Source organism: Orcinus orca, chromosome 9 (assembly GCF_937001465.1).
Source record: "Orcinus orca chromosome 9, mOrcOrc1.1, whole genome shotgun sequence".
Classification (NCBI taxonomy): Eukaryota; Metazoa; Chordata; class Mammalia; order Artiodactyla; family Delphinidae; genus Orcinus; species Orcinus orca.
In genome coordinates, this window is record NC_064567.1 from 14,981,455 (window position 1) to 15,007,195 (window position 25,741).

At 36.9% G+C, this 25,741-nt stretch overlaps 1 long non-coding RNA gene across 1 annotated transcript; it reads left to right on the forward strand.

Moving 5' to 3' along the window:
* Positions 1–1,590: 1,590 nt before the first annotated feature.
* LOC125965471 (uncharacterized) lies at positions 1,591–2,650 on the forward strand. Its single transcript, XR_007479375.1, has 3 exons — positions 1,591–1,680; positions 1,990–2,115; positions 2,579–2,650. It is a non-coding gene; the product is annotated as an uncharacterized LOC125965471 (long non-coding RNA).
* The last annotated feature ends 23,091 nt before the right edge of the window (positions 2,651–25,741 follow it).

Here is a 25,741-nt window from a genome sequence, read left to right on the forward strand (position 1 = left end):
TTTTCTCCACACTCTCTCCAGCATTTATTATTTGTAGACTCTTTGATGATGGCCATTCTGACCAGTGTGAGGTGATTCCTCATGGTGGTTTTGATTTGCATTTCTCTGATAATTAGCAATGTTGAGTATCTTTTCATGTGCCTGTTGGCCATCTCTATGTCTTCTTTGGAGAAATGTCTACTTAGGTCTTCTGCCCATTTTGTGATTGGGTTTTTTTTTGGATGTTGAGCTGTATGAGCTGTTTGCATATTTTGGAAATTAATCCCTTGTCAGTCGCATCGTTTGCAAATATTTTCTTCCACTCCATAGGTTGTCTTTTCATTTTGTTTATGGCTTCCTTTGCTGTGCAAAAGCTTTTAAATTTAGTTAGGTCCCATCTGTTTATTTTTGCTTTTATTTCCATTACTCTAGGAGATGGATCCAAAAAATATTGCTGAAATTTATGTCACAGAGTGTTCTGCCTATGTTTTCCTCTAGGAGTTTTATAGTTTTATAGTATCTGGTCTTACATTTAGGTCTTTAATCCATTTTGAGTTTATTTTGTATATGGAGTTAGAGAATGTTCTAATTTCATGTTTTACATGTAGGTGTCCAGTTTTCTCAGCACCACTTATTGAAGAGACTGTCTTTTCTCCATGGTATATTTCTACCTCCTTTGTCGTAGATTAATTGACCATAAGCGCATGGTTTTATTTCTGTTCTATTGATCTATGTGTCTGTTTTTCTGTATTGGGTTTTATTATGAGGTTAAGGATTGCAGAGGGGGAAAAGAAGAAAAAGGCAATGAAAAACTCAATAGATCAAGAGTAGATCAATAAGAGGACCAAGAAAAAGAAAAAGAAAAGAAGGTGAGAACAAGGAAGATAATAAAGGAACAAATGAAGGAAAACAAACAGAATAAAGGGAAAAAGCAACAACTGCTGCAGGTAACATAAGAAGAGAAGAAAGGAAAAGTGTAGTAATTAGGAGCTATAAGGAGAATGAGGAGATCTGTGACCCTCTGTGAAGAAGGGGCAAATAGTGAAAGATGAGTGATTGGACCAAAGCAGGAGATGGAAAGGACTCTGAAGATGACATGGTTTATTCTTTTTTTGTCAAACTTTTTTTTTTTTTTTTTGCGGTACGCGGGCCTGTCACTGTTGTGGCCTCTCCCGTTGCGGAGCACAGGCTCCGGACGCGCAGGCTCAGCGGCCATGGCTCACGGGCCAAGCCGCTCCATGGCATGTGGGATCTTCCCGGACCAGGGCACGAACCCGTGTTCCCTGCGGACTCTCAACCACTGCGCCACCAGGGAAGCCCTGGTTTATTCTTAAGAAAAAATTTCTAAAACATTTATCCTGGCACAACTCAACATAAAGCACAGCAGTAGCACAGGAAATTTCTACTTTTCAAGAAATATTTCACTTGATAGTATAATGCATTGTACAGGTTTCTACTTCTGAAAAGTGTCATTCTTTTGGGTTATTTTGAAAAAACCTTTAACTCTATTTATTTGAAACAAATCTTAATTTGTTACATAGCTTTTGTTTGCTTTTATGGTGGTGATATAATTAACCATTACTTTTAGTTATGCCTGCTTTTCTGTTCTACAGTTTGTTGTTAATGCAGCCCAAAGATGCCTGTCACTGCCACCTACAGACTTCATTGCTACTGGGGAGCATCTTTTCAGACTCTATCTAGGTAAACATACTCTCTACGTACACACCCACACATATGTAATTTTACATAATCGAAATCACAATATACATGATTTTAGTAATTTTTTTAAATGCAATGCTATGGACTGATTTGTGTCTCCCTTCAAATTCACATGTTGATGACTTATACCCAGATGTGACTGTATTTGGACATAGGGTCTTCAGGAGTAAATTAAGGTTAAATAAGATTATAAGGGTAGAGCCCTAATCTGATATAATTGGCAGGCTTATAAGAAGAGAGAGCAGAGTGCAGTGCATGCCACCCTGCTTTCTCCTTCTCTCTTTCCTGGAGCATGTACACCAAGGAAAGGCCATGTGAAGACCTAGCAAGGTGGCCGTCTGCAAGCAAGGAAGAGAGCTCTCACTGGAAACTTAATTGGCCAGAACCTTGATCTTGGACTTTCCAGCCTCCTGAACTGTGAGAAATAAATTTTTGTTGTATAAGCCATCCAGTCTATGGTATTCTGTTATAGCAACTCAAGCAGACTAAGAAACCCAACAATACATGTAGACATCTATAGATTTATAAAGCCACTTTTAATGACTGCCTATGACTCCATTATAACAAAATTTATGGGAAAAAACTATACTGACAGACATTTAAACTCATATTAGCTAAGTTATGCTGTGAAAATTTCTGTGGCTCAAACAATAGCAAGTTTATTTCTCTTTCGTGTAACATGTACCACTGCTCTGTGCTCACTCAAGACAGCAGATTCCTTCTAGCTTGTTATTCTGCCATCCCTTAAAATGTTGTCCTTGTCTACATGGCTAGATCTGACCCACAAGCATCATGTTTTCACTTGGGAAAAAAAGAGGAACTGGCAATTTTCATCAGGTAACACAGAAACCGACCATTTACTTCCATTATGTTGTTACAGGGCCACAGGAAACTTCAAGGTCAGCTGGGAAATGTCCTCTTCAGTGGAGAAGTCATGTATCCTAAAACTTAGGCGAGTGGAGATTCTATTAGTAAAAGGATAAAGGAAGGTTGGATGTGGCAGAAATTAGTAATCTGACTTATGATTTTTTGCTGCATTTCATTTATCTCTGTGGACTTAGATTAAGTTTTTGAAGTGGAATTCTTAGATCAAGGGTTGCACAATTAATATCTTTAAACGTATTGCCACACTGCCCTTCAGAAATAATTTCTATTACATTCCTACTGATGTTATATGTGAATACCAATTTCCCTGCATCTTTGCCATTATTCTAGTTAATCTTTGCAATCGGAATGTCTAAAAAAGGTAAGTTATTATTAATTTTATCTTCATTTCTTTGATTAGTGCTGAGACAGAACATATCTTCATATATTTAGGGAGCATTTATATCTTTTTCATTTGTGATTGCCTGATCATGGCCTTGGCCTATTTTTTCTATGGCGTGCTCATCATTTTTTCTATTGTTTTGAAAGAATCACTGTTTATCACACTCCATATGTTGCAAATTTTTTCCCATGCGTCATTTGTATTTTAATCTTGTGGATTTTTTTTCCTTCTAGACAGAATTGTTGACTTTATGGTCAAATTTATCATTTCTTTTCTTTATGGCTTTGGATTTTGTGACATGTTCAGAAATGCCTTCCATCTCAAGATTATACAAGTATTTACCTATATTACCTTCTAAGGTATAATTTTAAGAGGTACATATTCATATAGTTAAAAAATAAAAATAAAATAAAGCTACATAGTGAAAAAATCTTGCCATTACACCTAACCTCTTCTGTCTCATTAACCTCATGACCCTCCTCTTCCTCTGGAAAATTCACCGTAAACTCATGAGAGAATGAGAGCAAAAAAGGCAAGTAACATATCAGTGTATTTAAAAAATTGTTTTGACCTCATGGCTCCCTTGAAAGGGCATCAGAGAGCTTTCAGAGTTCTCAGACCACATTTTGCGAACCACGTGACAGCCCGATACTAGCAGCTAAAAGACTTTTCATAAAAGCTCTCTGAACAGATTAATTTACTAAATAATTACATACTTCTTTAGTAATTTATAATTTTTACAAGCTTTTCCAAGTGACTGTTTCATAGTATTATATATTTTTAAATTAAGCAATTATGGAAGTCTGGAATAAAGGGTAATGGCTCCCATGTACAACCAACCCAGCACTAACTTGACTCCTCATGGTAACAGAGGTAGCAATTTGTTGTATATACGTCTACACCCTTTTTCTACAAATGTGTATTCATATACAGATGTGTACTGGGGGCTTCAGGTTTGTCCTCCCCTGCACCCGAGCACACATATATAGGACTGTGCTGTAGAGATGTTTTTTCTGTAACTTGCTCTTTTCACTTTACAGCCTGAAGATCTTTTCATAGTTTTACATACGAATGTACTTCATTCTTTTTAACAACCACATAATATAGTAACAACTCTGTGACATGAACATTTTATTAGTTGGGGGGAGGAGAGGAGGGAAAACCAAATTCATTCTCGTTTCCATGTGGATTACCGGTGGTACTAACCATGTTCATTAAATGATTCATCCATTTCCTCCTCATTTGATATGCCACCTGTAGCTTATATCAGATTTCCACATATGCATGGGTGTGCTTCAGATACCATTTTGTTGATTGTTCCTGAATACTATTTTTTAAAATTAATTAATTAATTTATTTATTTATTTTATTTTTGGCTGCCTTGGGTCTTCGTTGCTGTGCGTGGGCTTTCTCTGGTTGCGGCGAGCAGGGGCTTCTCATTGCAGTGGCTTCTCTTGCTGTGGAGCATGGGCTCCAGGCGTGCGGGCTTCAGTAGTTGTGGCACATGGGCTCAGTAGTTGTGGCTCACAGGCTCTAGAGCGCGGGCTCAGTAGTTGTGGCACACGGGCTTAGTTGCTCCGTGGCATGTGGGATCTTCCTGGACCAGGGCTCAAACCCGTGTCCCCTGCATTGGCAGACAGATTCTTAACCACTGTGCCACCAGAGAAGCCCCTGAGTACTATTTTAATTTCTGTATCCTTATAATATATATTGCTATCTAAGAGGGTAAACCCACTCTCCCTTTTATTTCTCTTCTTAAATTGTTTATGCTTTTTTTCTTTTATATGACTATAACTTATTGAGTAGATATATTCATAGTTTCTTTTTTTCTCATATATGATCATAGTTTTTATTTATTTAAAAGTTTTTTAAATTTGGAAATATAGTTGATATACAATATTATGTTAGTTTCAGGTGCACTACATAGTGATTTGATATTTGCATACATTGTGAGATGATCACCACAATAAGTCTAGCAACCGTCTATCCCCATACTAAGTTATTACAATATTATTGATCATATTCCTTATGCTGTATATTATATCCCTGTGACTTATTTATTTTATAACTGGAGGGTTATATCTCTTAATTCCCTTCACCTGTTTTGCCCTCACTCCCACCCCCCCCTTGTTTAGACTATTCTATGTTTACTATTCCGTATACATATTTTTTACAAGAAAAAGAAGTACCTTTATTATCTTCCATAATCTATTTAAGGAATTTTGCTTCTCAGAAGCAATTTGAATAAGAATACAAAGACATTTTTTTTTGCACAGTCATGTATATTCTAGTCAAGACCTATCACAGAAACTTTAAACAATCAGGAAGCAGTTTTTAAAAGGTATCACATCATTATCCACATACATTTTATAATCAGCTTATCAAGTTCTATAAAAAATCTAATTGTGATTTTAAAAATGAAATTATCTAGTTTCGAACAGGAAATACATAGGCCTGATGGAAAATTCAAAGTGTATATGTGGATTTTCGAAAGCAGTCATAGCAGATGGTATGTAGATGCTAATGGCTAGCAGAAAATTAATTTATAACTCTTATGTTCTTAGTTTGTGTCATGACCATTAATTCTGTCTTTAGCTTGTACCTCTATTTTTCTCAACCTTATTTTTATTATAGTTAATTATATATATAATTGTATCTCTCTCCCCAAAAGAAGTGTGGGCTTCCCAGGGGCAGCACTTGTGTTGACTTCTCTTTGTAGTCTAGTGCAAAATACATAGCCCAGAGCCTTGGGATGGCATTAAGGAAAGAGAAAAGTAATTGGTTTTGATATGTAGGAAGGTGAGTTATATTAATACAGGGAACAGCAGGAGTAGACACTGAAAACTGAAAACAATTGTCACTTAAAATATGTAAACAATCATCTGCCTCCTAGAGGGAGAGACTTGATTTACATTAAGGTCGATCATCCCTGAGTTCCAGGAAAACCATTCTAATTTTGCTTTATTTGTGCAAATGCAAAGTAAAGACCTTTTTGGAATGGAGCTGTGGTCTAGGAGCTAATATGCTCCTCATAATTTTATAACATTTGTCTTAAGGCTGGGCAGAATTGTGTATTATGTTTCCTTTAGATTCTCATTTAGAGAAATGTTTGTTTCCTAGATTCCAGTTGTCCCATGCAATCACTTCTGCGTATTCTTGGGCCATATCTGTAGTTATCTCATTTATGCTGTTATTTGCCCACAGGAAATCACAGAAACCCTGGAGACTGCTGAAACAATATGCAGGCCTGGTCATCCCTTCATGTGTGAGGGAAAACTGTCCAAGGAACTACACTGATCTTGGTGCTATTTGACATAGACTAGACTGTTGATAGGACATGGTTTTATTCAAGACGGAATATTCTGGACTTTGATAACACTATTAAAATTTTAAAGAAGATGCAATTTAGGGAGTAGATGAATAAGAAGAGAGAAGCATTAGAGAAGTGATTAACAAAATCTGGAGATTAGTTACTAGATCTATTAGTTTGCCCAACACAATACTAAAGCTTTGACTTTTCCCCCTTTAGTCTTTTCTATTTATTTATTTATTTCCATTCATTTTAATAGACTTTCATTTTTAGAGCAGTTTTACATTCGCAACAAAATTGAGCAGAAGGTACAAGAGTTCCCATGTACCCCAAACTGCCCACACAGGTATAGCCTCTCCCGTTATTAACACCCTCTGATGAACCTGCATTGATACATCTTTATCTTCCAAAGTCCAGAGTTTACATTAGGGCTTGCTCTTGTTGCTTTGACATTTTATTTATTAAAATACGTTGCTTGAATTTTTAAAAGCTTGTTTTCGTCTAAAATCTTGGAAAAGCAGAAAAACACATATAAGAAAATAAAAATCACCTGCACCCTCACTCAGGAAAAGACCACAGAAATATTTTGATATACAGATTTCCAGGTCTTTCTGTTCTTCCTCCCTTCTCCCTTCTTTCCTTATTTCGACCTCTCTTTCTCCCGTTCTTTCTTTCTTTCTCCTTCCTTCCTTCCTTCCTTTCTTCCTTCCTTCCTTCCTTCCGTCTTTCTTTTTTCTTTCTTCCTTCCTTCCTTCTTTCTGTCTTTTGTAACACTTTTTCACCTATTTTCATTTTCCTATGTTGTTTTCTGACAGGAGTATTTTTAGTGGCTATATAGCATTTCATCACATAGATACAATGCAGTTTAGTTAAGCATACTCAGTACTGGTTTATGGGTTGTTTCTGCTTTTTTGGCTGTTATAACTATTGCTGTGACTTTTTAAAAACTGTACCTATGCAATCATTTAAGTTTATGCATGCTTTTCTCTGTAGCATAAAGTCCTAAGAGTAGAATTTTGGGGTCAAATGTATATAAATGTACATATTTTAAATTGAACTGATTTATACTTTCACCAGCGCACTAATACATAATAAGATTATGTTTTTAGGGCTTCCCTGGTGGCGCAGTGGTTGATAGTCCGCCTGCCATTGCAGGGGACGCGGGTTCGTGCCCTGGTCCGGGAAGATCCCACATGCCGCGGAGAGGCTAGGCCCGTGAGCCATGGCCGCTGAGCCTGTGCGTCCGGAGCCTGTGCTCCTCAACGGGAGAGGCCACAACACGTACCGCAAAAAAAAAAAAAAAAAAAAAAAAAAAAGATTACGGTTTTATAAAAAGAAATAGGAAAAAGCAACTACCAGTCATGCGGCTGACGGCTTCTAGAGGAGCTAAATCGATATTGCTTTCCATTTCCAAGGAATGGATGGTCACCAGTGTAAGGGATAAACCGGAGTCATTCATTGTACAATTTAGAGAAAAAGGTATACTTGAAGCTCTAAGAAGTTCTGAAATCAAGTATTCCAATAGAAAGCAAGAGTCCGTACTGCAGTTTTTATTACCAAATCTCATCTGGAGTGATTCAATTCAAATATTTATGAGCAATGAATAATGAATCGAGTGTAATAAATAGTTATTTCTCTTAATGATTGATACTAACGTGAAAGAAGGCAAATACTCTCAGGGGATGAAGTGTGACTGGACCTCATGATTTCAACATGAATGTTTGTTTCCTATGCAGCAAATTACGGTTTTACAAGAACTTTTCCTTTTTTTTACTTTGAAGTAGGAATGGTGTTGTGGAGGGAGTCTGAAATACTGGAAAAGTTTTTAGAAAGATTTCCAAAGATATAAGATTACTCAAGATGTAGAAACATTCAACACAGAGCTCTTCAGCACCTACCAGGTTCAAGGTCCTGTGCCGGCAATTGCGTGTAGCAAGACGATTAAGCTGAGCTTGTGACCCTCATACTCCAATGAGGAGACAATTAATCATGATACAAAATAAAAGACACTGGAGTTCTGGAAAGGAGAAAAAACTCTTCTTGGGAGGCAGGTACGAGGGGGGCAGGGCTGCTCAAGGAAGACCTCAGAACTTTCTAGGGCAACCAGTCATTCAAGTCTTAACATGTAACACATTACTGTGATTATAACATTAAAAATAGGACAGAGACGTTGTTCCCATGAGATTCCTTTTCAGGGTGGAGAGTGGTTAGGAATACACATAATCATAAAGCTATGAACTGATATTGTCTTTTTAAAAATCAAAATAATGTAGAAGACTTTTCAGGATTGGTAATAATTTTTCGTCATAATTCTAAAGGCTCTTCTCCATTGTTTTTGAGCTTCCTGTGTGGCTGTTGAGAAGTCTGATTTTGTTTTTCTTTAGAAGTTTATAGGATGTCTCATCACCCGCATGTTCTAAGTAGACTCCCTCTCCCTTCTCTTTTGTTGTTTGATCCCAAGCATGGGCACTCACACTTCCTTCTGTCCCCAATGATGAGCGCCAAGACTTGGTTGGCGCATTTAACAAGACTTTACCAAATACTTCAAAGATTTCAGAAGGGAATTGCAGCACATCATTGCTATTGTTGTGTACAAGGCTAAATTTTTTGTAGTTATCATTCTTAACCCATAGTAACTCTTTAGTCTAGAGCTTTTCACCACAATAGTCATAATGTCATTTTTTCTGACAACTCATTCTTCCAGTATACTGTTTTTTCACTCAAAAACCTCCTAAAGAAATATTCGATAAGCAGCAATATCTTGATATTACGATTTCAGACAAAGACCCACTCACTGATATTCTTGACACAACAGTTTCTAGCTAAAGAACATCATGTGGAACAAATCTGAATTGTGTGCTATGTTTGATTTTTGTATTGCAGATGATTTCATGTATATTAGGGAGAGATACTCTTCGGTCTGTTTTGAAGGGCTTTTCTGTTCAGCCTTAATTTTGTCCTAAAGGGTTTTTTTGTGTGTCATAACTTTATTTTTAAGAGCATCTCAAGTGCAAAGTAGTATAAGCCTCCAAATGGTTCCTATACCAACCATTGAACAAAGAGGTGTGTGGTAAACAGAATGAAAAGGTAGAAACAATAAAATGCTTAAAATGTTTTTAAGGGGAGCTCACCATATTGTGTGTAAGAATTTTCATAAATGGTGAGAAGATGAAGAAAAATTCTGAATCAGTCGTACATGCTGGAAAGTTGACCAAGGAGCTGCTTCTAGCATCAGTCTCAAGAAAGAAGAGATAATTGTCAAGTGCATCTGACTCTGGTCTTGAATATCTGAACGTCCATTTGTATCCTCTTCACTACCTTCCCAGAAGGACTCCCCTGCTTCTTCCTCCACCATCTACCACCAGGTCTTTAATTCATCCTTTGGCAAGTACAATAAACTTTCATTACATTTCACTTTATATACAAATCATGTTTATATATTTTCAAATTGTTTATTGCTTATATACAATTATTTGTATTACTTATTACATTTTTCTGCCAAAATTATATGGGTTCTTGGGTTGAGATTTAAGGCATCATAATTTTTCCCATTAAAATTTCATTTCCCATTTTAATTTCATTAAAATTAATGAAATAAAGTTTTTGAAAATGAATTTTTAATTAACACCAGTGTTTGGAGGAATGAATTAAAGATGTTAAACAAAAGGATAATTGTAGATGGTGTTCCTCAAACTCCATAGGTCCAAGTCCCAGTTGGGGTCTTGAACTGGGAGTCCCTGAACCTGGCCTGCAGGGCCAGCCTACCGCTCCTTAAGGGAGTACCCTTGAGCTAGAATAACCAAATATTTACTGTCCAAACTAGATACTTTCAACAGTGAAAGGGGAGCTATTAATAATAACCTCAGGAAAATTGGTGTCCAGTGAGACTGCCCCAGGCAGATGAGGGATGTCTAGGATGTCACTGTACTGTGAGTCTGTCTCATTTACCCGGAGTCAGTGATGTGCTAGTATAGGTCTAACTGGCTTGGGGGTTGGGGGAATCGGGAGTGTATCCATTTATATGTTTACTGATTTCCATGGTGTAAATAGTCTGACCATGGCCGATTTTAAGCTACTAACAATTTAACCACCAGCTCACAAGATTCCTGAAAATTATAGTAATTGGTTCTTGCTAGCCAGTACAAGCCAGCTCTAACACGCTAGTGCCTACAGGCCAGACATCAAGTGCTTTGAAGCGGAGTAGACTTCAGTTTCCCTTCATCCATATCCTATATTCTTGTTTTCTCTCCCAGGATAGACTTCGTCCTAACAGACTATAGATTCCATGACCTTCAGAGGAATCCCCATCCTCAGCCATAGATGTGGTCTTGCTTTTTTATTTCTCCAAACATAGTTTATTTATTTATTTAATCTATTCAAGAAATATTTCGTGTGTTTTCTATGTGCTAGGTATTATAGTACATAAGAATACAGTAAAAGTTCTTGCAAAACCATAATTTGCTGCATAGGAAACAAACATTCATGTTGAAACATGAGGTCCAGTCACACTTCATCCCCTGAGAATATTTGCCTTCTTTCACGTAAGTATCAATCATTAAGAGAAATAACTATTTATTACACTCGATTCATTATTCATTGCTCATAAACATTTGAATTGAATCACTCCAGATGAGATTTGGTAATAAAAACTGCAGTACGGACTCTTGCTTTCTATTGGAATACTTGATTTCAGAACTTCTTAGAGCTTCAAGTATACCTTTTTCTCTAAATTGTACAATGAATGACTCAAGTTTATCCCTTACACTGGTGACCATCCATTCCTTGGAAATGGAAAGCAATATCGATTTAGCTCCTCTAGAAGCCGTCAGCCGCATGACTGGTAGTTGCTTTTTCCTATTTCTTTTTATAAAACCCTAATCTTTTTTTTTTTTTTTTTGGCGGTACGCGGGCCTTTCACTGTTGTGGCCTCTCCCGCTGCGGAGCACAGGCTCCGGACGCGCAGGCTCAGCAGCCATGGCTCACGGGCCCAGCCTCTCCGCGGCATGTGGGATCCTCCCGGACCGGGGCACGAACCCGCATCCCCTGCAACGGCAGGCGGACTATCAACCACTGCGCCACCAGGGAAGCCCTAAAAACATAATCTTATTATGTATTAGTGCACTGGTGGAAGTATAAATCAGTTCAATTTAAAATATGTACATTTATATACATTTGACCCCAAAATTCTACTCTTAGGACTTTATGCTACAGAGAAAAGCATGCACAAACTTAAATGATTGCATAGGTACAGTTTTTAAAAAGTCACAGCAATAGTTATAACAGCCAAAAAAGCAGAAACAACCCATAAACCAGTACTGAGTATGCTTAACTAAACTGCATTGTATCTATGTGATGAAATGCTATATAGCCACTAAAAATACTCCTGTCAGAAAACAACATAGGAAAATGAAAATAGGTGAAAAAGTGTTACAAAAGACAGAAAGAAGGAAGGAAGGAAGAGAGAAAAAAGAAGGACGGAAGGAAGGAAGAAAGGAAGGAAGGAAGGAAGGAAAGAAGGAGAAAGAAAGAAAGAACGGGAGAAAGAGAGGTCGAAATAAGGAAAGAAGGGAGAAGGGAGGAAGAACAGAAAGACCTGGAAATCTGTATATCAAAATATTTCTGTGGTCTTTTCCTGAGTGAGGGTGCAGGTGATTTTTATTTTCTTATATGTGTTTTTCTGCTTTTCCAAGATTTTAGACGAAAACAAGCTTTTAAAAATTCAAGCAACGTATTTTAATAAATAAAATGTCAAAGCAACAAGAGCAAGCCCTAATGTAAACTCTGGACTTTGGAAGATAAAGATGTGTCAATGCAGGTTCATCAGAGGGTGTTAATAACGGGAGAGGCTATACCTGTGTGGGCAGTTTGGGGTACATGGGAACTCTTGTACCTTCTGCTCAATTTTGTTGCGAATGTAAAACTGCTCTAAAAATGAAAGTCTATTAAAATGAATGGAAATAAATAAATAAATAGAAAAGACTAAAGGGGGAAAAGTCAAAGCTTTAGTATTGTGTTGGGCAAACTAATAGATCTAGTAACTAATCTCCAGATTTTGTTAATCACTTCTCTAATGCTTCTCTCTTCTTATTCATCTACTCTCTTAATTGCATCTTCTTTAAAATATTGGAAATATGCCTAATTATAATAAGTTTATATTTTATACAGCTAATAAAAAGTTATCACCCCCCCTCAGGGAAATTATGTGGGAAAAATCTTCCTTATAGAAGAATTCTAGATTATAAATATAGAAGAATTGATAAAATTACGATATTACCACACATCCCTTAATGAAGTAATGGATCTAGGAAATGATTGTCAATAGCTGCTAAAACCATTAGGTGGAAAGTTGGTGGGAAACTTTATAATGAATGGATTAGACCAGTATCAACAGAAACCAAAGATCAGTCTTAACATCACAAAAAGAGAGAACATTAATTATTATATGCCTCTTGATGTAATGCAATAGAGAATGTGTAGTACGACCAATAAACTATTTTGAGGAATAAAATCAGACTTGAATATGATCAAGCCCCTACCTCTAACTACCAGTTTACAGGAAATTCAGAGAATTGAAGAACATGTTAGGGGAACAAACATGGAGATGGAACTGGCCAAATCCAGAACACGGGAAATTCTGTGCAAATACAAACAACTTGGGTTCTTCAACATCGATAAGAAAATGAAGAGACAGAGAGATGGAGAGAAGAAGCAGAAGAAGAAGAGAGAGAGAGAGAGAAAGAGAAAAAGAAAGAGAAAGGGAGAGACTATCTTAGAACATCAAACAGGTTTCTGTTGTGGAGGAAAATGTTCCTCTATTCTCATAGGTTCTCCAGCAGGCTTTGCAAAATTAACTGACAACAGATTAACAGGAGAAAAGTCATACACATTTATTTGATGCTAAAAGTATTATGTGGCATGAAGGGACTTCATAAAAAGAGAAAACCCCTAAAGAAACAGCTAGGCTTGTAAGCATTTATACCATTCTCCAAAAGAGGTTACATTTAAAGAGAAGTGACAAGACAAAGGAAAGGGACTTTGAGCTTCAAGAGGTGGCAAATTGTAGGAAGGCAAATATATGAGGAAACTAGTGGTAGATAAAGGCTAGTTAGTAAGATTTGCTTACGTAGACTCTTTTTCAGCGCCATCATAAGGTTGTTATTTTCTTCCTCATATGAGAAGTGGGGGAAGGCACCTCCAAAAAGGAGAATTTATGTTGTTTTCAGGAACATAGGAGGATGGCTGAGAGCTCATTTGAGTCTTCAGCTCAAAATAATCCTTATGCCAGAGTGGCATATTTTGGGGTGACATGTTCTGATCTCCTATACATCTATAGGTGAAATCTGGAATTCACGTTAAAATTATCCAGTTTGGGAGGGGAGTAGATAGGAGTGTACATGAATAAGATTGACAGTGTGTTGATACCCACTGAAGTAAGGTGATTTGTACTATTCTCCTTAATTTTGTATACAGTTGACTCTTGAACAACACAAGTTTGAACTGCATGGGTCCACTTATACATGACTTTTTTGCAATAAATATGTTCTGTACTGTGAGATTTGCAGTTGGTTGAATCTCAGGATGTAGAAACACAGATAGGGAGGGCCAACTGTAAAGCTGTACACAAACTTTCAACTGTGTGGAGGGTGAGTGCCCCTAACCCTGCGCTGTCCAAGGATCAACTGTATATCTGAACTACAATAAAATGTTTTAAAATAAAGAGCCTATATAAATACCAGATTTCCCCACCCAGTTTTGTGAGGAGTAACTTGCATATGAGGAGCCTGATAAACTGTACCCAGACATTTTTCCTTGTATTTATTTTTCCTAAAAATGTTATCTAGCTATGTATTCTTGTTAGAAAAATTGCCTATGCAAGAAATCTATGAAATGACTTTCTTCAAGTTCCCTTGAACAAGACTGAAAGAAACTTTGACTATGCTTGCAATAAATTGTTGCCTTGACAATTATTTGGACAACCCGGAGAGATAGGTAGTGTAAATATTAGCATGCCCATTCTTTAGATAAGGAAATTTGAGATTCAGAAAAGTTGACTTTCCCAAGGTCAGAGAGTTCTACCTGAATCGTTGGAAGAAAGATTAGTAGAACCCAGGTCATGTAACACTCAGCTGAGTGCTGTATCTTCTTCCTTTCTTCATGGATCGTTCTGATATATGATTATTGCATTATAATATCACACTACGAGAGCTTTACTATAAGAAGATCACTTTATGTGTGAGAGGCTATTTTAAGACACTTAATGCTATTCAATTAGGGGGAAATACAGTAAATCTCTCAGACTGGATGTGAAAGGAATGTAAAACCCTGGCTTGCAAAATATGATGTCTCTTCTTTGTCAGCCAGACCACTGATGTTCCTTGTACTCTGTGCTCATTTTCATTTTGTGAGTTATCTAAAACATTTCAGTCTGTTTCAATTCTATCTGAAGGGAAAAAGGCTTTTGTCCATTCTTGCTCCAGCAAGTTAATGTGGAAGCAGGGTTGCCCTGTGGGTCAGGATAACGGTAGTTGTAACTAAAGTCATGTTGAATTAAAGGAAACTGCACAACATAAGGATTGTGAGTTATTCATGGACCTTACTGAGGACTATAACGCAGGAAACAGCCACTCAGTAGCTCTAAGAAAGCTGTTTCAAAGAGGTAGGGAGAGAAGCTTGTGTATATGTGTTTTGGCTAGGGAATATGTGCAGTCAGGTACACATCTTGGTAAAGGAAAGGATGCTACTAGTCATAAAGAACAGGTATCTCAAGTTAATGCTTTCAGTGCTTCTCTATGTGTGGGAAGATGCAAGACTCTGGGTTCACAAAAATTCTTCCTGAGATACACATCTAACTATCTAAGGGCCTTGCTTGTCCAAAGCACAGAGCATCCTGTTATCATCTTCACTGCCTCTGTCTGGAGCACTGAGTGTACTGTTGGTCAGCGACTGCAGTGAGTCAATCTTTGTATAACTGGGTAGCGGGCAACACCCTTTGTTCTGTGTTTACAGTTTTACAGTCATGAGTAAAATCATAACCCAAAGGGAAGCTAACACACCATTTAATTTGGCAAAGCCAAATTCATTAAGTAGCACATAGGAGAATGAAATGATGCATGTGGGCTGTGAGTAGGCTTTCTCAGGGAGCTCTTTTTAACTTGGGAAGACTAAAACATGCATTACTATAAAGATAACAATAACAGAGCTTTCAATCTATCAACAAATACTGATTGTTCACAGTATCCGTTAGGTCAGCACTCTGACACTAGAACTCTAGAAGCTGGAGGGAAACAGAATAGAAGCACAGTAATAGCTTAGTTCAATTTACAAAAGAAAGGGCCAAGCAAGGGTGAGCTTCAGCAAGAAATGAAAAAACCACTTCACAATAAGGCAACAAGATTCTCTTCCAAACTTCACTGCAATAATTCTCTCTTTTTTTTTCTTTTTGCTGTGTGTCTTGCGGGATCTTAGTTCTCCGACCAGGGATTGAACCCAGGCCCTCGGCAGTGAGAGCGCAGAGTCCTAACCACTGGACGGCCAGGGAATTCCCTACTGCAATAATTCTGACAAGAGTCTATTACATACTGGTGAGTTTGAAGCAGAAGCAATGGGAGAATTAGAACAACTTAGAACTTCAAACTGAGTTAATCAGTAGTTGAAAAGATTAAGCGATTGAGAGGATGAGAGAGGGGAGAGATGATATAAAAGCTGTAAATCCACATTTAACACAGCCGAAGCCAATAAGTAATGTCTAAAATTGATTTATGACAAAACAGTGGTACAATGAAAATACTAGTAGCCAACCTTTTTTAAGCATTAATGTGGTAGGGGTGGGCAAAATGGGTGAAGGGAGTCAAAAAGTACAAACTTCAGTTGCAAAATAAGTCAGTCCTGGGGATGTAATGTACAGCATGGCTACTGTAGGTAATAATACTGAATGGTATATTTGAAAGTTGTTTAGAGAGTAGATCTTAAAGGTTCTCATTATAAGAAAAAAATTTCTGTAACTATGAATGGTGGATGTTAACTAGACTTACTGTGGTGAACATTTCACAGTATATACAAATATGGATTCATTATAATTATATTATATAATATAATTTTGTATGTCAATTATACCTCAGTTGAAAAAAGGTACTAATATGCCAAACACAGTTCTAAGTTCTTTTGTTTTTTTGCGGTACGCGGGCCTCTCACCCTCTCCCGTTGCGGAGCACAGGCTCCGGACGCGCAGGCTCAGCGGCCATGGCTCACGGGGCCAGCCGCTCCCCGGCATGTGGGATCTTCCCGCACCAGGGCACGAGCCCGCGTCCCCTGCATCGGCAGGCGGACTCTCAACCACTGCGCCACCAGGGAAGCCCTCTAAGTTCTTGATATGTAATAATTCATTTCTATCCCTCAATAATCCTATGGGGTAGAAATTATTATATTTTCTTAAGCATGTTATTTAAATTAATGAAGGTAACTACTAAGAGAAAGAGCTAAGAGTTAAAAGCGGAACCCTCTGGAAATGGGACAAAGAAATAGAGAAAGATGGGGCAGGGTTCCACGGTTTTTCATTAAAACTTCTCTGAACTATTTGATTTTTAAAAATTACTTCAGTAATGTATTTTCTTGTAAAAATGTAAACATTGCAGATAAGGCTAAAGGCTAAAATCTACTCTGGATATCCACCACCAGCAGCAGACACCGTTTTATCAGTTCAGTGTGTATGTTTCTAAATATTTTCATCTGTGTTTACATATATATATATAAACTCTTGAAAATGTATGGCATTGCTCTTTGTGTGTTTCCATATATGATATACTATTTTCTATGGGTTGAATAGCATCCCCCCACCAAAAAAGATATGTTGAAGTCCTAGCCCTCAGGATTTCATCATGTGACCTTATTTGGGAATAGGGTCTTTACATACAGCTAATCATGGTCCTTATAGTGCATCCTAATCCAATATGACTGGTATCCTTATAAAAAGGGAAATTTGGACATGAAGGTAGGCACATACACAGGGAAAATCATATGAAGATGGAGGATTGGAGTTGTGCTGCCATAAGCCAAAGAACACCTGAGGCCACCAAAAGCTAAGAAAACTATTCCCAGAGGAAGAGGAAGGAGTCCCCTACAGCTTTTACAAGGAGCATGGCCCCTATGACACTTCGATATTGAACTTCTAGCCTCCAGAACTATGAGACAGTAAATTACTGTTATTTTAAGCCACCCAGTTTGCGGTGCCTTGCCTGTGTTTCTTTAGGTTTCCTGCCCTTTTTTCCCCACCCCAAAATAGGTTAGAGAGCTATCCAATGTGGCACTGTTGAGTGTGAATAGGGGAACAAGTACAAACTGGGGCTATCCTGGATTAACTGAAATGTACGTCACCTAGTATATATAAAGCTACCATCTTCTAAAATGCCGCATAATATATATAGCTACAGTTTATTTAGCCATTTTTCTTCCAGTGGATGTGTTAGTTTTTTCTAATGTTTCATTGTAAAAATGAAGCAATAAATACCTTTTAATGAGTTTGCTTGCATATATGTGTTAGGGCTTCTCCAGCATAAGTGCGTAGAGGTGGAACTGCTGGGTCATGAGGAATATGAATTTCCAAATTACCCTCAAAGTTGTTTTACCAATTACACTTTCACCAGCAATGTAAGAAAAACTCCATTTTCCTATAACCTTACCAAACCTGATACAGTAAACTTTTTAATTTTTACCAATACGCTTGTTGAAAAGTTGTGTCTTATTTTTGTTTCAACATTCATTTCCCTGATTACCAGTGAGGTTTAGCATCTTCTCATATGTTTATTGACTATTTGTATTTTGTCTCCAATGATATGAATTGCTTGTTCATATCATTTGCTTACTTTTCTTTTGAGTTGTTTATCTTTTTCTTATTGATGTAAAGGAGGTAGATAGATAGATAGATAGATATACATGCACAAATAGATATACACACAAATATATTCATAAATATATATGAATATATATTCTGGCTTAGAGACCTTTGCCTGTTATATACAATGCAAATATTTTCTATCAGTCTATTCATTTCTTCACATTTGTTTGTGGTATTTTTTTAATCAAACAAAATTTTAAATTTAATGTAGTCAAATTTATCAATATATTGCCTTTTTGTCCTTTGCTTTGGTATGTGTGTGTGTGTGTGTGTGTGTATATATATATATATACACACACACTTTTTTTTTTTTTTTGGCCACAGGGCTTGAGGGGATCTTAGTTCCCCGACCAGGGATCAAACCCAGGCCCCCGGCAGTGAAAGCACCGAGTTCTAACCACTGGACAGAGTTCAATAAATGGTATCACTCTTATTTTTAAGTTAATCAGTGATGATTGCACAACATTGTGAATATATTGTCACTGAATTTGTGTATTTAAAAATGGATTAAATGGTTATCCTTATGTTATGTGTATTTTACCATGATTTTCTGGGCAATTGACCTAGATTAATTCAAAATTTTATGAAAGACTATGAATTTAGGTTTGACTTTTAAAAAGAAAACTGCATGATTTAAAAAGAAAAAAAAATCTAATCTTAGAGTTTGTAAGACCATGATAATAAAGAAATATTTGGAAAGAGAAAAGAAGGAAATATGTGTAAACATTTAATATGAACTGATTAACACAAAATATTAACTAGTATAAAGAAGTCTTATAGATAGTAAATGGATTTGGAGGAAAAGATAGTTTATAAATAATATAAAATATAATTATAAAATCCCATAGCTTACTTCAGGGCCATTATAACATGGGTTTTGGGTCTAAGGACCACAGATAAAATGCTAATAGAAGACATTTGGACCCTTATCTTACACCATACACAAAAATTGACTCAAATGTATTAAAGACTTAAACATAAGACCTGAAACCATAGAACTCCTAGAAGAAAACATAGACAAAATATTTCTTGACATTGGCTTTTGCAATGATTTCTGGATACAACACCAAAAGCACAGGCAAAATTAGATAAGTGGGACTATATCAAACCAAAAAGATCTGCACAGCAAGGGAAACAATCAACGAAATGAAAAGGCAACCTACAGAATGGGCAAAAATATTTGCAAACCATATATGTGATAAAGGATTAATATCTAAAATATATAAGGAACTCCTACAATTCAATAGCAAAAAAAACAACAACCTGATTTTAAAATGGACAAAGGAACTGAATAGATGTTTCTTGGAAAAGAAGACATACAAATGGCCAACAAGTTTATGAAAGGTGCTCAACATCACTTATCATCACAGAAATGCAAATAAAAACTGCAAAGAAATATCACCTCACACCAGTTGGGATAGCTAATATCAAAAAGACAAAGATAACAAATGCTGTGGAGGATGTGGAGAGAAAGGAACCCTTGTACACTGTTGGTAGGAATATAAATTGGTACAGCTCTTACTGAACCAGATTCGTTTGTTGGATGTGCAGCAAGCCAAATGCAGAGTCTGCTGAGGTTTGCGACAGAGAAAAGGTTTACTCACAAGGTAATCAAGCCAGAAGACGGAAGACCAAATATCAAATCCACCTCCCCCCAAGGCTGGGGGCTCGGGGTATTTATGGGATAGAGCTGAGGTCTGGGGAGCTCAGGGAAAGGTGATGGAAGATAAGAAAAACGTGAGGTAATTGTTGTCTTCCCAGGCGCAACAGGTGCACCTAAGCCACAAGCTTCTTAATGGGATGAAAATGGCGGTGTTGGCATGTTCTGAGGGTGGAGTTTTTGGCTCTTTGATATCAGAAGGTCACCAATCAGACACTCATGCATGCCCAGTTGGAAGGTCAATGGTCTCAACCAGTCTTAACTGGCTCAAGCCCAAACTAGACGCAGCTGACTCCAAGTTGCTGAAAAACAACTTGGGCAAACACCTTACTGTTTAGGCTTGGAGGACATGCAAGTTTTTGTAAAAATAATTAAAGCAAGCTTGATCAGTGAAGGCAGATTACAGTTCATTATTTCTTAAGCAAATTATAGTTTAATGGGTCTACCTACTGGTGACTATCCTCGGTGTCATAGCCACTATGGAAAACAGTATGAGGTTTCTCAAAAAAAAAAAAAGTGCTGATGGAAGACACACACAGTTGTACCTTATAATGGCAATATGATCACACAGTAGTATTTGAAGGCATGTACAGCAGAATTTTTAGGGAAAAGCCTGCATATTGAAGGGGGCAAAAAGCCTGGTAGCTGCCAATACTAAGGAGCAGAGACTTTCCACCATGAGTTCCCTCTACATAAAGAAGTTTCAACTGCAAAAGATTCCTAAGAAGGATTTGTGATTCTAAAAAAGATTAAAGTATCCAGGGCACTTAGTTTAACAAGAATAATGAAAAGAGGGAGTTCCCTGGTGGCCTAGTGGTTAGGATTCCGGGCTTTCACTGCTGTGGCCTGAGTTCAATCCCTGATCAGGGAACTAAAATCCTGTAAGCCATGAGGCATGGCCAAAAAAAAAAAAAAGAAAGAAAGAAAGAAATAGAATAATGAAAAGAGAAAAATATGATAAAATGTAGATACCTCTAAGTATTTCAGGCTCATAAACATTCCACAGACACTCTGAGACATTATAATCTTAAGTAATAAAATTAATTCACTGTGGGGTCTTTTTCACCAACCTCTATAAAGACTTTGAAAAACCATCAGGTTTGTTGGCCTCCTAACAGGATAAAATTTAAGTTTAACTTATATTCAGTTTAGAGCTTCAGCTTTCTATATTTTGACTTGACAAAGAAAAGTCTACTTTTTATTATAAGAATGAAGGATTTTAAATATTCATCTGGAATAGTAAAAATCCTAGAGTAAATGTGATATGTATATTTATATATAATAGAATATTATTCAGCCACAAAAAAGAAAGAAATCTTGCTATTTGTGACAACATGGATGGAACTTGTGGGCGTTATCCTAAGTGAAATAAGTCAGGTAGAAAAAGACAATTACCATATAATCTCACTTATATGTGGAATATAAAAGAACAAGCAAACAAACAAAAAAACCCAAGGTCACAGATACAGAGAACAGATTGGTGGTTGCCAGAGGTGGGGGTAAAGGGTTGGCAAAATGAATGAAGGGGATCAAAAGGTACAAACTTTCAGTTATAAAATAAATAAGTCATGGGGATGTAATATATCACATGGTGACCATAGTTAATAATAGTGCATTGTTTATCTGAAAGATGCTGAGAGTAGGTCTTAAAAGTTCTCATCACAAGAAAAAAAATTGTAACTATCTATGGTGACATGTTAACTAGACTTATTGTGATGATCATTTTGTAATATATACAAATATTGAATTTTAAAAAAGGAATTGATTAAAAAAGAAATGCCCACTGGTCAGATGATAGGTGATATACAAAAATCTGTTCAGGCACTACTTAATTGAATAAATTTAGATTCAACTCCCTATAGGAGTCACAAATAGAAAAGTCTACATGTTATATAAAGAACATGGACACTTAAGTGTCTGAAAAAGTGGTTTTAATGCACTTCTAGCTGGGCAGATCTTTTGGGAATATGATTATTGCTCAATCACTGAGTTGCAGTTTTCTTATTCACCTTAAGAAAATTAAATGGTTCCCCACTCTAAATTTCAATGATTCTAGTCATTTAAAAAATATTGCACTTGATGTTTAATTTAGGGTATGAAAGAGGTGCTCTACCTTTGTTAAAGCAACTAGATGAATAAACTACTAAAATTAGAGTTAGTTTATGCACCCAAATGCCTCAAAATATTGAAGAGTTATAAAGTTTTTATAGCTGATGAATAATTAGTGAGGCCTTTAATAAGAAATTTTAAAATGGCTAAATCTTTTCATTTGTAGCTCTCATGGAATGCAGAGTAGAGAGTATATAATTTAATATACATAATAATCTCATGGACAGCTGGGAAACACAAAACTCATCTAAGAGATTGCATTTTTATTCACGTACAGGCAATTTACTCAAGAGTGGACTATTTTTTAATTGTATGTGTTTGAAGAAATTTAGTTATATCAAAAGAGATTAAACAATAACATACGTCTCACTCTGCAAACTTTTACAAAAATACAGCAGACAATGAGATATTGCATTGTAGACTTAACAGTTCTCTTTTTTAATGCTCCACAACCATCTGTCACATATTTTCTAGGACAGACCTGTTGTAATATCCTAATCATCGCCATAAACTTGTATGATTCTCTAGGAACGCAAATATTTTAAGTATTTTGAGAAACGAATAAATCAAGTTAGTATCCATTGAAATAAAAACATACATCCACTAAAAAAAAAAACCCACAGGAAGTCACAAGGGACAGGGAATCAAAGGTTTAAGAAACATCTTGATTGTTTACAGGAGTGCATGCTTGCCTGTTAAGTATTTACACATTATATCATCATCGATCCAGGAGCTATGGGGAATAAGCACAAATTCTACTCAGCCCCCCAAATCTCCAGACACACTTTCTCAAATAAACATGGTTCCACCTCTGTTAGTTGCTCTGTTTCCGCCCATCTGTGCTGGTAATTGCTTTTCCTTCCTCATTATAGTTTCCAGTGTCTGGACAGGCCTATCCTGTTTCCTCCGGATGGTGTTTTTGTTTGGAGTCAGTTCCTGATTCCTCTTCCTGTTCCCTTTTATCCACTCTTGTTTGGCCTCTCATCTGCAGTATAGGCTCCTTACACAGAACATTCTAAGCATGATTCCAATAACCACCCCAACTTTCGGCACAATGGCTGGAATACTCTGGCACTTGACTTTAATATCATAATCTTTTGTATCATTACACACACACACACACACACACACACACACACACACACACACACAACCTTGGGAAACTGAGAAGAACAGGGTGGATGGGGGAGTGACTAAGTGCTTTAAACAAACTGTGGTATCTAATATATACAGTTATATACAGACAACCACGATCAATAAAATTCTACTTGAAGAGTCATGAAACAAGAGAGAGCATTTAGCTCTGTGTTAGTGTTGGGGCAATAGGGTGGAAAGGATATATATTTCTTTGAAGTGCCAGCTATTGAGCTGTGAACGAGAAGGGAAGGTATCAAACTGGGGAGAAGTCATCAGCTAAAAATGCAACTTGCTCCCAGAAAAAGGGGAACTCAGCTAGCTATGGGGGTGGGAGGGAGGAGTCACTGTAAAAGACCAATTCCAAATAGGGGCTGTTGAGAGGGACAAGTCTCCAAGAGTTTCTTGCATTTCTGCACAACTTGCACACAGGGCACTGATTGCCCTTTGTTCTGAACTGTGTTTTCAAGGATGTTAGTTTAGCAAACTGCCTTGGAAGATAGAGATAGTGTCTCCCTCCAGAGCAAAGGACAATTTGCTTACTGTCCAGAGTAGTAAAAATATTTCCTTCTGGAAGGGCACATATGCTTATAGAATTATAGTGCTTTATAAAAAAATTCTTGTTCCCTAAGCCCAAGATGCCTTTTCTATAAAGGAATCCACTGTATGTATGGGTATAAGCTGGCCCTTGTGTCACCCTGTGAGAATTGAGGTTTGGGGAAATGGTGCAAAAATGCCTTACTCAGGCTACTGCTCTTGCTGTGAGTAATAAACTATCCTTCACTCCTTACACAGGGGTCTCCTGTCTTCTACAAGCATCCATGAAACTGTGGAAGACTAACTAGATAGCTAGCACATAGAGTAAAAATCTCAGATCCCCTAAAGTTCTTATTAGGGGCCCAAGCCCAGATATTAAGATTATATGGGCACCTGCACTGTCACCACTATTATTCAACATAGTTTTGGAAGTTTTAGCCACAGCAATCAGAGAAGAAAATGAAATAAAAGGAATCCAAATCGGAAAAGGAGAAGTAAAACTGTCACTGTTTTGCAGATGACATGATACTATACATAGAGAATCCCAAAGATGCTACCAGAAAACTACTAGAGCTAATCAATGAATCTGGTAAAGAAGCAGGATATAAAATTAATGCACAGAAATCTCTTGCATTCCTCTCACCTCACACCAGTTAGAATGGGCAATATCAGAAAATCTACAAACAACAAATGCTGGAGAGGGTGTGGAGAAAAGGGAACCCTCTTGCACTGTTGGTGGGAATGTAAATTGATACAGCCACTATGGAGAACAGTATGGAGGTGCCTTAAAAAACTAAAAGTAGAATTATCATATGACCCAGCAATCCCACTACTGGGTATATACCCAGAGAAAACCATAATTCAGAAAGACAGGTGCACCCCAGTGTTCATTGCAGCACTATTTACAATAGCCAGGTCACAGAAGCAACCTAAATGCCCATCGACAGATGAATGGATAAAGAAGATGTGGTACATATACACAATGGAATATTACTCAGCCATAAAAAGGAATGAAATTGGGTCATTTGTAGAGATGAGGATGGATCTAGAAACTGTCATACAGAGTGAAGTAAGTCAGAAAGAGAAAAACAAATATCGTATATTAACGCATATATGTGGAGCCTAGAAATGGTACAGATGAACCGGTTTGCAAGGCAGAAATAGAGACACAGATGTAGAGAACAAACGTATGGACACCAAGGTGGGAAAGTGGTGGTGTGATGAATTGGGAGATTGGGATTGACATATATACACTAATATGTATAAAATGGATAACTAATAAGAACCTGCTGTATAAAAATAAATAAAATAAAATTCAAAAATTCAAAAAAAAAAGGAAAAGAAATCTCTTGCATTCCTATACACTAATGATGAAAAATCTGAAAGAGAAATTAAGGAAGCACTCCCGTTTACCACTGCAACAAAAAGAATAAAATACCTAGTAATAAACTTACGTAAGGAGACAAAAGACCTGTATGCAGAAAACTATAGGACACTGATGAAAGAAATTAAAGATTATACAAACAGATGGAGAGATATACCATGTTCTTGGATTGGAAGAATCAACATTATGAAAATGACTATACTACCCAAAGCAATCTACAGATTCAATGCAATCCCTATCAAACTACCAATGGCATTTTTCACAGAACTAGAACAAAAAATTTCACAATTTGGATGGAAACAAAAAAGACCCCAAATAGCCAAAACAATCTTGAGAAAGAAAGATGGAGCTGGAGGAATCAGGCTCCCTGACTTCTGACTATATTACAAAGCTACAGTAATCAAGACAGTATGGTACTGGCACAAAAACAGAAATATAGATCAATGGAACAGGATAGAAAGCCCAGAGATAAACCCACACACATATGATCACCTTATCTTTGATAAAAGAGGCAAGAATATACAATGGAGAAAAGACAGCCTCTTCAATAAGTGGTGCTGGTAAAACTGGACAGCTACATGTAAAAGAATGAAATTAGAATACTCCCTAACACCATACACAAAAACAAACTCAAAATGGATTAAAGACCTAAATGTAAGGCCAGACACTATAAAACTCTTAGCGGAAAACATAGGCAGAACACTCCATGACATAAATCACAGCAAGATCCTTTTTGACCCACCTCCTAGAGA